At 34.9% G+C, this 15,418-nt stretch overlaps 1 non-coding gene across 1 annotated transcript; it reads left to right on the top strand.

Moving 5' to 3' along the window:
* The first annotated feature begins 609 nt into the window (after positions 1-609).
* LOC121219759 (small nucleolar RNA R71) lies at positions 610-716 on the top strand. Its single transcript, XR_005916650.1, has one exon. It is a non-coding gene; the product is annotated as a small nucleolar RNA R71 (small nucleolar RNA).
* Positions 717-15,418: the final 14,702 nt, after the last annotated feature.

Below are 15,418 nucleotides of genomic sequence, written 5' to 3' on the forward strand. Positions count from 1 at the left end.
AATAAACACGTAAAATAATATTAAAATATTTTTCAGACTCGAATTTGTGGTCCCGAAACCACTGTTCCGATTAGGGTCAAAATCGGGTTGTTACAGTAAGTGTTATTGGTTTCAGCTCCTTGGTTACTCTAAGAAAAATTCGGGTGATTTCGCCACGATGAGTTATAAAAGTTGAATTGCAGTCCTTGCTTCCCTCGGTTTTGGTTTTGGTTACCCATGTAATATACGGATTCAGGGTTTGATAGACATTCTTCAAATAAATGTCCTTCCTCACAATACACATAGGCTATATTCTCAAATTGGTTAGGTGGTTGGGCTGCAAAACTGTTAAACCTATTAGTGGTAAGATTCTTAAGCATTGAGGATATTGAAGATACTTGAGATGCAAGTGAAGTGAGAGCGTCCTCTTCATGTATTCCAGCAACTCGTCTTCCTGACGCTGCTCGATTGGTTGGCCATTAATAATTGTTGCTGGCGATCCTCTCAATAATTTCATAAGCCTTATTATAAGACATAGAAAGGAGAGCACCATTAGCTGAGGCGTCCACTACCATCCTCGTGTGAGCATTGAGACCATTATAGAATGTCTCAAGTTGAATGCAATGTAGGATTCCATGATGAGGGCACTTTCGTAATAACTCTTTGTACCTTTCCAATGCCTCATACAGGGACTCATCATCCATTTGTTGGAAGGCAGTGATCTCATTCCTCAACTTGGCATTCTTGCTCAGTGGGAAATACTTTATGAGGAATCTCTCAGCTAACACTTGCCATGTAGAAATAGAGTTCGGTGGCAATAAGTTCAACCAGGCATGAGCTCTTTCCTTTAGGGAATATGGGAACAACTTCAGTCGTAATGCATCTTCGGGTACTCCGGCTAACTTGAAAGAATCGATCATTTCCATAAATAGTCTTAAGTGAAGATGAGGATCTTCATTAGGCATTCCATTGAATTGGCCCACAGTCTGAAGCATCTGGAACATGACTGGCTTCAGCTCAAATTGTTGTGCCTCAATTTCGGGTCTCTTAATACCCGAGTTAAGATCATTAAATACTGGTACGGCATACTGTCGTAAAGCTTTATCCCTATCATAAGCAATAAGGATAGGATTCTGAGCAAGGTTTCCTCCGTTTCCTTGATTCATATTCTCAAAGTTTATCTCTTCGGTCCTTTTCTAGTTCGCTTGTCTTTTTCGCTGTCGAAAGGTTTGTTCTATTTCAGGGTCCACAGGGAGTAAGTCGATAATCTGGTCAATACTCATAAACGCCTGAAATAATCACAGAAAGATTAAGTAAGTAAACATTTAAATAGGAAAATAAATAAACCAAAATATAAACGTAGATTCACAAATAATGATTTTTTTTAAAACAGTCCCCCACAACGGCGCCAAAAACATGTAATGACGAAAATGTGCAAGTATACACAATCGCAACAAGTAACAAAGTGACAAGTAAATGTCGAGTTATCGTACCTACAGAGACTGTAAAAAGGAATATTTATGAAACTAATGTTAAAACACTTTGGTGATGGAAAATATTTTGGTTTAAAGATGATTAAAAACTAAGGGTTAAAAACTAAGTAAAAAGAATTAAAAATAAAAAGGTTCTAATGCACAATTTCAAATAAGGTTTAATCAAGATAATATAATTGTGTTGGATTTATTACATTCCTTTAACTTAGAATTATTAAACTTTTGTTCATACTTCTACGAACAAATTCGTGACAACTCGGTAATTTGCTAACTACTGCTCATACATTCTTATTAAATTAATCAATTTCTTGAACATTTTTCAATGTCAATCCAAACAATTAATCAATCCTCAAAAGCATATAAAAGATCAAGTGAGGTAACAGAGTATTTCTACCTTGAAACAGCTTAAGCACAATAATCTTGCAAGTTATGCAATGCATATGTATTGCCAAATACAATGCTAAATTAACTTCAGCTACCTTAGAAGAATAAACATGCACTGATTAAGTATTTTGTCGACTAATTACAATTTCAATATGATTTAATAATCAATTCATTATTTATCTAACAATTAATATTGCAAGAATAACTTGGGCATGATTTTACTTAATCAAGCATCTTACCGAGGCCTATAACGGCATAAACACAATTTCAATAATTCAAGCAGGCAAAATATAATCAACCCAACACGGATTAAATTCAAGCTAGATTGATTAAATTAACCATTTCAATAGCATAAATATTCATAAACATGTTTTTCAAAACAAAAACGAAATTTAAAGAGATACGGAACAAGAAGCAAATCCAGTGTTTCTCCGTGGCTTAACTGATTTCTCTGTTCTTCGTTCTCCGTTTTCCTCAGCTATCAAGGTGGCTTATGAACACTTTAATTGTTGCTCAAAAATGGCTGATGAGGACCTATTTTTCAAGAGAAGAGATCAGCACTTAAGCAAAAGGGAAAATGGGAAGGAAAAGTTGAGAGAAAGTGAGAGAGGAGAAAAGAGAATGAGAGTGTGAGGGATGAGTTGAATGGTCAGCAAGGGGTGGATTTTATAGATGATTGTGGTTGCTAAAAATAGTAAATTGCATCAGCCAAAGAGACCCCCCTTGGCTGGCCACACACATGGAAAAGTTGAGAGATTTAACTTTGCTAAAAATAGCTTGGGGGAAATCCATAAAGCCACATTTTTTGGAGAGGTTTGACTGCAAGGTTGAAAGTTCTTCAAGGGCTTCTTTGCAAGCTTATTTAGTTAGATAAAATGCTGATTTGGGTTAGCATATGGACGATTCTGGGCAACTCAATTGGTGGCTGGTTCGGTTCACTAGATTCGGTTCAACCAATGCGGTTCAACTAGACCCTTTTTTTACATAATTAATTAATAATAATTTATTTAGCCCAAATTAAATTGGGAATAAATTAAAATTAATTATATTATGAATTAACACACATTTTTGGACCATCTTAGGCTGGAAATAAGTTTTCCTCGATGTTTCAAATTGCTTCTTGGTTTTATTCTTCGAGCATTGTCTGCCGAGACAATTTTTGCCCTTTGTGCGAATCTATTGAAAATAGTCAAAATTAATCAAAATTAACTATAAAATCAATTAAAATTCATCATTTTCATATTTTTAACATAGTTTAATTATTCTATAATATTTAATTATTTTTCGACAAGAGTTTAACTGAAATAGCATGATTTTAAGTTAAAAAGGGCATGTAAAAACATATAAATTTTCGTGTTTCCACTACTCATGCCTACTCACTGACTTTTACGCGTGAGCATAAAACAATGATTTTATAAGAAAATTTTTAAAGCACGTTTTACTTCAAGCGTATAGGTCAATTGTAATATTTGTAGTGTTACAATGGAACACCGAATTATTCCAATGATCAAACCTAAAGGAGATGACGATTGAGTGATAAATAGCATACATAAGTGAGTCTAAGCGGCTACTAATACGATTTTATAGTACGACAAATCATAACAAACAATTTGTGCAAAAAAATTAATTATGCTAATCTAGGGACTAAACTGCAAAGAGTATGAAACTAAGAAATTAACCAAACTAGCAGTGGTTGGTTGATTTCGATGTGGTTCATTGGTTCTTGAATAAGGGACTTAAATCGCTTATATTACTAAGTGACTTCATTTTAACTTTTGATCTCAATTTTATTGACTTAGATGAATTATTTCTGATATATCTCTCGATCTCACTAGTTAATTTGTGACTAATGAACAAGTGTGCAACAAGATTACCTTTCAGCCTCACTTGCCTAGATATTCCTTTATGGGCGTTGTAACAACCCGTTTTTCAGTGGTGTCGGAAACAGTGGTTTCAAGGCCACCAACTCTGACGAGTAAGTTCGTAAATATTATTATTTAATATTTAAAATTCAAATGTAGTTTTAAAAAGGTTTTTGATTTTATAATTTATGTTAAATAAGCGATTTATTAAGTTCAAGTGGTTTAATCCTAAGGTCAAATGGTTTTAAAAAATGAGGTATCGGGACCTTATTTCTATAAACCAAGCCATAAATATTTTTATAAATATTTACGGAGTGTCATTAAGGCGATATTAAAGTTTCGTTGAAAAATTTTAATGTTTCGATAGTTAATTAATAAAAAAGGATTAAATCGTAAAAAGTTTGAAAATTTAATTCTACTAACTAAAGATATTTGGTTGCTATGGAAAATTAAATTCATGGGCTAATATGGTAAATATACCATATTATATATATGAGTGGGTGGTTGGCTTTGTCTTATTATGAAAAAATATATGTTTTATTAATTAAAATAAAACAAATTATAAGGTAATAAAATAAACTAAAGAAAAAATCTTTTTCTTTTCAATGTTTTGTTGAAATTGAGAAAGAAGAAAGCCATTGTTAGACTTTGAAGCTTCGTCCAAGCTTCCATGTATACATGTAAGTCCATTTTAGTCTCATTTTTAATAATTTTTATGTTTTTGAGATCGTTGCAACTAGGTCCAGCTAGCCCGTGCCTTCAATTTTGAAACTGTTAAAGATTTTGAATGTTGCCATTGATGAACCTTGTGATTTTGGATGTTAAATGACGAATTTGAGATATTAGCTGTTATTTAAAAGTATTTTATTAAGTGCTTTTTGATGAACTTATAGATTAGGAATAGTAAAAGTACAAGGATTTGATGTGAAATTGTTGCAATAATGGGCTGTATTGGATTCCATGAGTATTCGGCTTGGCTCAATTTTGGGTTAAAATGGTTAATTTTTGCATGTTTTAGGCTGAGGGGGCTAAATTGAATAAAAGTAAAACTTTAGAGGTAATTTTATAAAAATGATTAAATTGCATAAAATACATTATTTTACTGTCTAAATTAATAGATTGGATGAAATTATTAATTTAGATCAAGATCGGGTGGAAAATCGAGGAGAATGAGAATTTACCAAAATGCCCCTATACTTTGACATTTTTTTCAATTTTGCTAGGTAAGTTTGTATGAACTGTATTATTTATAATGTTGATTAAATTGAATTTTAATATATGATTTTATTGAAAATGAATCAATATATATATGTTCTTATACAATTTATCATGTTATAAGACGGATGAAAATCCAACGACGTATGACGATTACCGAGCCCCGTTTGAACCTTAAGAATTCGTAGGATACAAATGACATGTCATTAGGGTTTACAAGTTTCGGATGCTGGTATTGATTGTCCTACCGATGGCTGAGGTCCGACATGTGTTGCGGATACTCTACAGCTTTGTGTGAGCAGCATCATGTAGCTTACATTTCGACCCACAGCTTGTGTGAGCAGACCCATTTCACAGCTCATGTGAGCATATTCATTTCACAGCTTGTGTGAGCATATATATACAAGAAAGGACAAACTACAGTAATATGTTTAGCACATTTCATGTGAGCTATCCCGCGTATCCAACGATATTCTATTCGGTTCAACGGGTATGAAATTTATAAGGATATGGTAAGTGTTCTATATGAAGCAAGACACGTATGTATGAGACTTTGAAATGATGAGCTACATGGAAAATATGTTATATTGAGATGGATGATAAATCCAATTGAATCATGCACAAGTATAATAGTTATCCATGTCCAATTTATATGAATCATGTTTAAATGAACTAACATGTGTCGTTGATGTGCTTAGGCTTATTCGAAGCTTGTGGATATGATTGGTGTTTATGATTATGCTTGTACTATGCATATGAAATGGGTAAGAAAAGAGAATGAAATGGTATGTGCATAATTGGGATGTATTATGATGTTATAAAAGGTTTAATGTGATAAATGATGTATTTATATGTGAGCAAATTGCTTATGCTATGTATGAATCTACCTATGTCATGGATAAATACATTGAATTGGGAATTAATAATGTTGTTTAGGCTTATGATAAACTTTGGGATGGAATGGAAAGTAAGTAAATAGAAAGATATATAATCTTATAAAAAGGTTGATGATTATATTATGTCTCGTGAAATCCAATTTTGTTATGAATAGTCAATATATATACGACATTAATAAACTTACTCATTTGTGAGTGGATGTTTATGGTTGATAAATCTTGAGGCATTGGTATAGGTTTATACTTAACATATAATGTTCATTATTGAAATGGAATGCTATGTTTAAAGTTTATACGAGCTTACTAAGCATTCATTGCTTATGCGGTTATCTTTCTCTTACTTTACAGATTATCGGAAGCTTAATCAGGTTGGAAGCTAGTCAAAGATCCATCACACTATCCATTGATTTTATCGGTAGATTTTGATGCTTTGGTCGTGGTTATAATGGCATGTATAGGTGGAATATGTCTATTGTTTAGTTGATGATAATGGCATGTAATGTTACTATGAACTTGTGAAACTTATGTTATATTGATGCCTTGATGGTTGGTGTGCTTTCGGCACTTTGATGTTTAATGGTTGGTGTGTATAAGATCAAATTGATGCATGGTTTTATGGCCAAAGTGGTAAGATTTGACATGTTTGCAAAGTGATCATTTAAGGCATGTTTTGATATGAAATTTAGTCGTATGTTTGTTTTAATTATGACAATTTGGACATAATTTGGTATGTATATATGTTGGTTGTTGGAACCATTTGGAAATGACTAGAATGATGACATTTAAATGGTTTTGATGCATGTGAAAAGTGGTCCCAATGGTAAGGTCATTTTAATATGTTTGATATAGAAACAAGTTAATTGATAAATGGTTAAATATGCACATATATATGTATTTTATGATTGATGATATCTTGGCATTTTGGTGCTTTCATGGTTGATGTTAGAATAGCCAAGTTGATGTATGTTTTAGTGACCATTTTAGTATGTTTGTACATGAATTTGGCATGAAGTCATGGTGGTAAGTTTGGGAAGAAAATTAGAAGAGAAATGTATGATTGGTTAATGGCTAAAATTATCCAATGTGTAAGCATGTTTGGTGTTGGTGATTGAGGTGCCTTTTGGTATATTGGTTGTATGGATAGATACCATATTGATTTAGCTCTATTATGCATGTTTTAGGTACATTTTTGAATGTTTGAAATAGGTACAAATGTTTTGTATGTGTGAGCATGATTAGGGTGAAGGAAATGACTTGAAAATGATCTATTTCTTGTCCACATGGCCTAAGACACGGGCTTGTGTCTCAATCGTGTCCTCTATAAGTTTTTATAGGTTGTATTTCGAAAGTTACACGGCTTGACACATGGGTGTGTGACTTGGCTGTGTGAACCAAGTTAGAGAGTTACACGGGCACGAACACGAGCTGGGACATGACCGTGTGTCCCTACTTCGAATGCCTACACGGCCTAAGACACAGGCTTGTGTCTTAGCCGTGTGACCCCTATAGTATGAATTTTTATATATTTTGTCATGAAGTTCTAAATATTTTCAAATTAGTCCCGAATTATTTCTAAAGTGTTTCTAAGGCCTCGTGGGCTCGAAAAAGGGACGTTATGCAAATGTTTGCATGGACTATGATATGATTTATGAAATGTTTGAGAATGAATGTTTTTATGTTAAAATTTTTCGGTAAAGCTTCGTAACCCTATTTCAGCGACGGATACGGGTTAGGGGTGTTACAGGCGTCACTTTCTAAGGTTTTAGATCTATTTGATTTAGTCTAATTTATTACAATTTAGTCCTTGATCCAAATATCAGCTTACCCACATCTCTATCAACCAACCCCCTTGTAATTTTAGCTACTCATAATGAAAATAAAGAGGATGAATATGGAAATGAAAAACAAACATCCATTAAATTAAAGCTTAATGAACATAAAGAGCAATAATTAAATGCAGAAATATAAACTTTAAACTAAGAATGAAACAAAAATCATCATAGTCGGGAGATATCACACTATCACTAGCTATATAATGGCATGTATTTCTATACTTCACACATGCTACTTTCAATCCGAGAACCGACTAAATCTTAGCTCTAATACCACTAAATATAACACCCCTAACCCATATTCGTTACCGAAATAGGGTTATGGAGCATTACTAAAAACTTTTAACATAAAAGTATTCATTCTTAAGCATTTCATAAATCATATCATAGTCCATGCAAACCCTTACATAATGTCTCTTTTTCGAGCACTTGAGGCCTTAGAAACACTTTAGATACGATTCGGGACTAAATAAAAAAAATTTAGAACTTCATTTTAAAAAATAGAAAAATTCGTACTACAGGGGTCACACGGGCGTGTGACTCACATGGTTGAGACACACGCCCGTGTCTCAAGCAGTGTGGGCATTCAAAGTAGGGACAAATGGTCATGTTCTAGCCTATGTAACACTCTGACTTGGTTCACACGCCCAATCCACATGCCCATGTGCCATTCCATGTAACTCTTGAAATGCAACCTGTAAAAACTTACTAGGGACATACGGTTGTGTCACATGACCGTGTGTCACACACGGCTGAGTCACACGCCATGTGGATAAGAAATTGGTCATTTTCAAGTCATTTCTTTCACCCAGAATATGCTCATACATACAAGCCCTTGTACCTATTTCAAAAAATTCAAAAATATACCTAAAACCTGTATAATAAAGCAAGATCAATATGGTATTTATCTATACAACCAATATGCCCAAAAGGCACCTCAAAGCAAGCACTCAACTCAACAACACATATACATAATTGATCACCTTTCTACCATTTTAAAACATGTCTTGCTTAACTTATACCTTGTCATTAAAGCTTATCATTTGAATTATAGTTTTCATGCATCCCAAATATACATATAACTAACTTATACATATTTGACCATAACTTATCCATATATACATACATATATATATAGTTTAATTCCATACCAATTTATACCATAATTGACCACATGCCAAAATCACATTCAAACATACAAATTTGGTTATTCAGAACACAACTTCAAATGACCATTTCCACTCTAACCATCAAGGCCATCTAAATGACACAAATCTAACAATATCTAGATGGTTCCAAAAATCAACATGTATACAAACCATATTTCAATCATGCACATCTATTCAAAACCTTATCAAAGCATACCATATCTTGACCATGTTGAGGTCAATTCATCATATATCACATTGGTCATTCAAACATACTTTAACACATTATCAAATTAACACATATCAACAAGGTACCAAATGTACCAAGGCTTCAACACCCAAAATGACCTATACATGCCAAATTCATCAACTAACATTCAACTATTCATCAAGCATAAGTCCACCTATACATACCATTATAACCTTAACCAAGACATCAAAATCTATCGATATAATCGATGGATAGTGTGATGGATCTCCGACAAGCTTCCAACCCGATCAAACTTCTGATAATCTGAAAAGTAAAGGAAAAAAAACTACGTAAACAATGAATGCTTAGTAAGCTCGTATAACTTTAGTCATATCAATCTATTTCAAATATGAAATTTATACATATTAAGAATAATCATATATCAATGCCGCAGGATTCATGAAACCATAATCAACAACTCACAAAATGAATAAAACCACATCATCACATATACATATCATCCCTAGCATAGTAGGATTTTATAAAACTTTAAACCCTTTCAAATTTTCTTATTTTCATTTGCATTTCATTACTTTCCATTGCATTTACATTCTTTAGCTTAAACAACTATATCAATTCAACTCATCATTCCTCTTTTCATCATTTTACACTTTAAGTATGAACTTACTATTTCATTACCTTTCCTCACCCATTTCATATGCATAACACACAAGACATAAGCTTATCATCAACCATAGCCACATGCTAGTGCATTTAAACATAGCTCATTTGGAATTAACCACATGATAAATCATTTAATAAGAAATTACATAATTTAAACCTTATCATTCTTTCACGAACACAAGCATATTTTTATTTGGGCACTTACCATTTCAATGCATAACTTATAAGTAAGCATAATACAATCCAACCAATAGCTTGGCACATGCCTAAGCGTCAAACAACAACACATGTTAGCATACTTGAACATATTTGACATGAATTCAACATGGATAACCTTTATACTTTAATATGATTCAATTCGGATATAACATCCTTCATAACATAACATGCTTTCCATGTATCTCATCGTTGCAATATATTTCATGTATACCTGTATTTCCTCATATTGAACATTTACCGTTTCCTTTCCAATTCATGGCTGTTGAACTGAATAGAATATCGTTGGATACCCGGGATAGCTCACACAAAATGTGCTAACTTATATAACTGTAATCCGTCAATTCATGTACATATATGCTTACATGAGTTGTGAATAAGTATGCTCACATGAGTTGTAAAAATGGGCCTGCACACACGAGCTGTGGGTTAGAACCTAGCTACATGATGCTACTCACACGAGCTGTAGATTATCCGCAACACATGCCGAAACTCAGCCATCGATAGGAAATTCAAGAGCAGCACTTGAATCATGTAAACCCTAAGGATATGTCATTTTTATCCTACGAATTTCTAAGGTTCAAACGGGGCTTTGTAGTCATCGTACGTCGTTGAATTTTTATCGTTTCATGACATAATAAATTGCATATTAACATCTGTACATTAATTCATGTACAATAGAGTAGCACATTAAATAATCAATTTAACTCACATTTAAGTGTTTATAGTTCATAAGAAATTACCTGGCTAAATTGTAGAAATGTCAAAGTAGAGGGGCATTTTGATTGTAACACCCCGTACCCGAGACCGTTGCCGGAGTCGGACACGAGGGGTTCACAGACTAAATTCGCTTACTATTGCAGTCCATTTTAAAATTTTCTAGGCAGTTGGCTAACTGCGTCACTGTCACCTTAAAAATCATATCTTGAGTTTCACAACTCGAAAATTAGTTTCGTAATTTTTCCCTGAAACTAGACTCATATGCGCATCGACATATTTGTTTCTAGAATTTTTGGTTGGGCCAATTAGTACAGTTTATTAGTAAAAGTCTCCCATGTTACAGGGATCGACTACACTGACCTTTGCGCATTACGACTTAGATATCTACCTGCACAGAGCTTCAATACTGATGCCGTTTGTTTCTATAGAAACTAGACTCAGAGAGGAATCTATACATATATGGCATGACTCCTAATTATCTCTGGTTAATTTATAATGAATTTCCAAATTCGGAACAGGGAATCCAGAAACCATTCTGGCCCAGTCTCACGAGAACCTGAATATCTCTTAACATACTATCCATATGATCGTTTCGTTACTTTCCTATGAAAACAGATTCATCAAGGTTCGTTTACATAATTTATTCACTATTTAATTCCATTCCTACTATTTTTAGTGATTTTCCAAATCTACATCACTGCTGCTGTCAGCATCTGCCTTTAAGGTAGACCTTACCTATTTCATAGTTTCCATAATTCAACTAGCCCTTTTAGCATAAATAACACAAATTATGATAGTGATTAACCATTCCCATGGCCAATCCTTGTTAAGCATATCCACACCTCTCAATAACCATATCCATACCAAATGATTATAACATTATACTCAAACATATATAAGCCATTTTCGCATGGCTATCCAAAATTATACAAGTCCAAAGGGTCCATGACCCACAACAAAAAGGGTAGTCCTATACATGCCATTTCGAAGTTCAACCAAAATTGTACCAAAAGGGGGGGCTTTGATAGTGTGGGCGACTTCGACTTCAAAATCCCGAGTCCGATAGCTGGAGAACCAAAATCTATAAAACAGAGAATCAAGGAGATGGAGTAAGCAATTTATGCTTAGTAAGTTTTGAGCAAGGGATTCCAGCACAACAAAAGTATAGCATTCATGTAGCTAAACGGATAATTTCATATGCACAATTTTTCAATATCATACTTACTTCACATTACCAACCCTTTTATTCATACACAAAGATCAACTTAGCCAAAGGCCGGTAGCTCATTTATCAACTGAGCGAATACTTATTTGTAAGGGCTCAACTAATTCAAAGCACATACGGAACATACCTCAATGTTGGGATGTTTCAAGCGTATTAACTGAAATTTTTACAGCAAGATCATTCATTCCCAAATCACGTACCTTCAGAATTTAACCGGATATAGCTACTCATTCAAATGTCTTCGGGACATAGCCCGGTTATAGTAACTCGCACAAATGCCTTCGGGACTTAACCCGGATTTAGTAACTCGCACAAATGCCTTCGGGACTTAACCCAGATTTAGTAACTCGCACAAATGCCTTCGGATCTTAGTCCGGATATAGTCACTTAGCACAAAGCCTTCGGGACTTAGCCCGGACATCATTCAAATAACCATGCACATTTAACAATAAATCATGGCACATTCGTATTTCGTTTTCGTTAGCAAAACTCAAACACAAGACACTTATCATTCTTGCAATTTCGGCTCAATAGCCACACACAAAGAGCATGATTTTGATTTGCTTAAAACATGATCTAATCAAATCATAATTTAAGCTCTTTTACTCAAGAACTTACCTCGGATGTTGTCAAACGATTCCGATGGCTATTCGACCACTTTTTCCTTCCCTTTATCGGATTTAGTTCCCCTTTGCTCTCGAGCTTAATTAAACAAATAAATTGATTTAATCATTTGAGCACCGAAAAGAGGAACACAAGGCACTTAGCCCATATTTATACATTAGACATTAAAGTCACATACATATGAAATCATGAATCAACTCAACATATTAACCCACACTTCTTTTTAGCCGATTGTCTAAGCCAAGATAAAAGCATCAATACGCTTGCCTCTAACCGAATACATGCAACGCCAATCTTCTTCCTATGGCCGAATATGCATGTCTATGTTGAGGCCGATTATATGCTTAATACTTCCTACAAGTATGGTTACTTGTATTGATTATATATCATCTTGTTTCAAGTTCAAAACTCGGCTAATACGCATATATACACTAGTAATCAAATACTATCATTTTGCACTTCACCTTACTACCATTTCACATCTATTTTCTACCATGGCCGAATGCATCAAGACACCATACCATTCAATTTTGGTCATGGGTTACACAAAGAACTTAATGTCTAACTCAAAAATGTCAAAAAGAAAATCCAAGAGTCATCAATCACCATCACATGTATCATTACAAAGCTTTACACTTAGCATGCAAATGACATCAACACAAATCCACCTTAGCCGAAACTTAACTCATCTTCATGCCTCATCACCACAACATCAAACATCAACCAAGAATGATGCATCCATGGCCGAGTATCATTTCCATCACATAGCAAGATTTAGACCATGGGCTAGGTAGAACTCAAGCTAACAACTAAAACATGCATGCATCTCATGGAACATCATCAAACATACCTTAGCCTAGTTACATGCATGGCCGAACCTCTTCAACCTTTCTTCTTCCTTCCTCCTTAAAATTTTCTTTGGCCAAGGATGAACCAAAGGATGAACACTTTTTTTTTGTTTTTCTTTCTAGTTTCGGCAAAATGGGGGGGGGGGAAACAACCACACACTTTTTTTTTTTGTTTTCATCATATTCCCTTTCATTATTTTATGCCCATGCTCCTTATTTTATCATACTTCCCATGAAACACTAACTCAACATGTTTATGACATGTTCTTGCCCATCACACTTGGTCTACCATGCTTGTCATGGCCGGCCACTACTAATTAGGGGGGGAATTTGACATGCAAGTCCCCCCCTTTTTATTTCATGCACTAATAGATCCTTATGCTTTGACCTATCACATTTCAAAATTTTCTCACATAAGTCCTATTTACTAAAACTCACATGCAATCGACTAAATCGAAGCTCGAAATTTTCACACATTCATAATTACATATTCTAGACAATAAATATCACATTCAAACATTTCAGTGACTCGGTTTAGCGGTCCCGAAACCACTTCCCGACTAGGGTCAATTTTGGGCTGTCACAACTCTCCCCCACTTAAGAAATTTTCGTCCCCGAAAATCTTACCGGTAAATAGGTTTGGGTATCGTTCTTTCATCGAGCTCTCGGTCCAAAACAATGGTGTACGGCATTTACGACCGTACAAAGCCTCGTAAGGTGCCATCTTAATACTTGATTGAAAACTATTGTTGTAAGCGAATTCAATCAAAGGTAAATACCGTTCCCATGAACTACTGAACTCGAGGATGCAACATCGCAACATATCCTCAAGTATCTGAATTATCCGCTCGGATTGACCATCGGTTTGGGGGTGGAAAGCAGTGCTAAAATGCAGCTTGGTACCCAAAGCTTCTTGCAATTTCTTCCAAAATCGCGAGGTGAATCTCGGATCTCTATCCGACACGATAGAAATAGGTACCCCATGTAATCTCACAATCTGAGAAACATACAATTCGGCTAGTTTATCCAATGAAAAATCCGTACGCACAGGGATAAAGTGAGCCGACTTAGTCAGTCTATCAACAACAACCCAAATCGCATCCTTCTTACTTGCTGACAATGGCAGTCCGGACACAAAGTCCATTGTGACTCGATCCCATTTCCACTCGGGTATCATGATTGGCTGAAGTAATCCTGAAGGCACTTGATGTTCCGCTTTCACTTGTTGACATATTAAACATCTCAAAACAAAGTCGGAGATGTCTCGTTTCATACCATGCCACCAAAACCGACGTTTCAAATCGTTGTACATTTTCATACTCCCCGGGTGAATTGACATTCGGCTACAATGGGCTTCGTTCAGAATCATCGAAATGAGTTCCGAATTCCTTGGAACACACAAACAACTTCTGAACCTCAAACAATCATCATCATCAATTTGAAACTCCGATTCCTTGTTCGGAACACACTCAGCCCGTTTTGCAACCAATTCATCATCAACTTTCTGGGCTTCACGAATTTGATGAATCAATAATGGTTTGGCTTTTAATTCAGCTACTAACACATTGTCGGGTAGAACAGACAAGTGCACACTCATCGCTCGTAAAGCAAACAATGATTTCCGGCTTAAGGCGTCCGCAACCACATTAGCCTTTCCCGGGTGGTAATCAATGACAAGCTCGTAATCTTTCAACAACTCAAGCCAACGTCTTTGTCGCAGATTTAAGTCTCTTTGAGTCATCAAATATTTGAGACTTTTGTGATCCGAAAATACATGGCACTTTTCACCAAATAAGTAATGTCGCCATATTTTTAAAGCAAATACGATGGCAGCTAGTTCAAGATCATGGGTCAGATAATTTTTCTCATGTGGCTTTAATTGTCCAGACGCATAGGCCACCACTCGACCTTCTTGCATCAATACGCAACCCAACCCAAGTAGGGATGCGTCACTATAAATGACAAACTCTTTGCCTGATTTGGGTTGCACTAAAATTAGAGCTTCAGTCAAATAAGTTTTCAGTTGATCAAAACCTTTCTGACATTTCTCCGTCCATTCGAACTTAACATCCTTTTGAAGTAGCTTCGTCATTGGTGTGGCT

This window comes from Gossypium hirsutum, chromosome D07, assembly GCF_007990345.1.
Source record: "Gossypium hirsutum isolate 1008001.06 chromosome D07, Gossypium_hirsutum_v2.1, whole genome shotgun sequence".
Taxonomy (NCBI): Eukaryota; Viridiplantae; Streptophyta; class Magnoliopsida; order Malvales; family Malvaceae; genus Gossypium; species Gossypium hirsutum.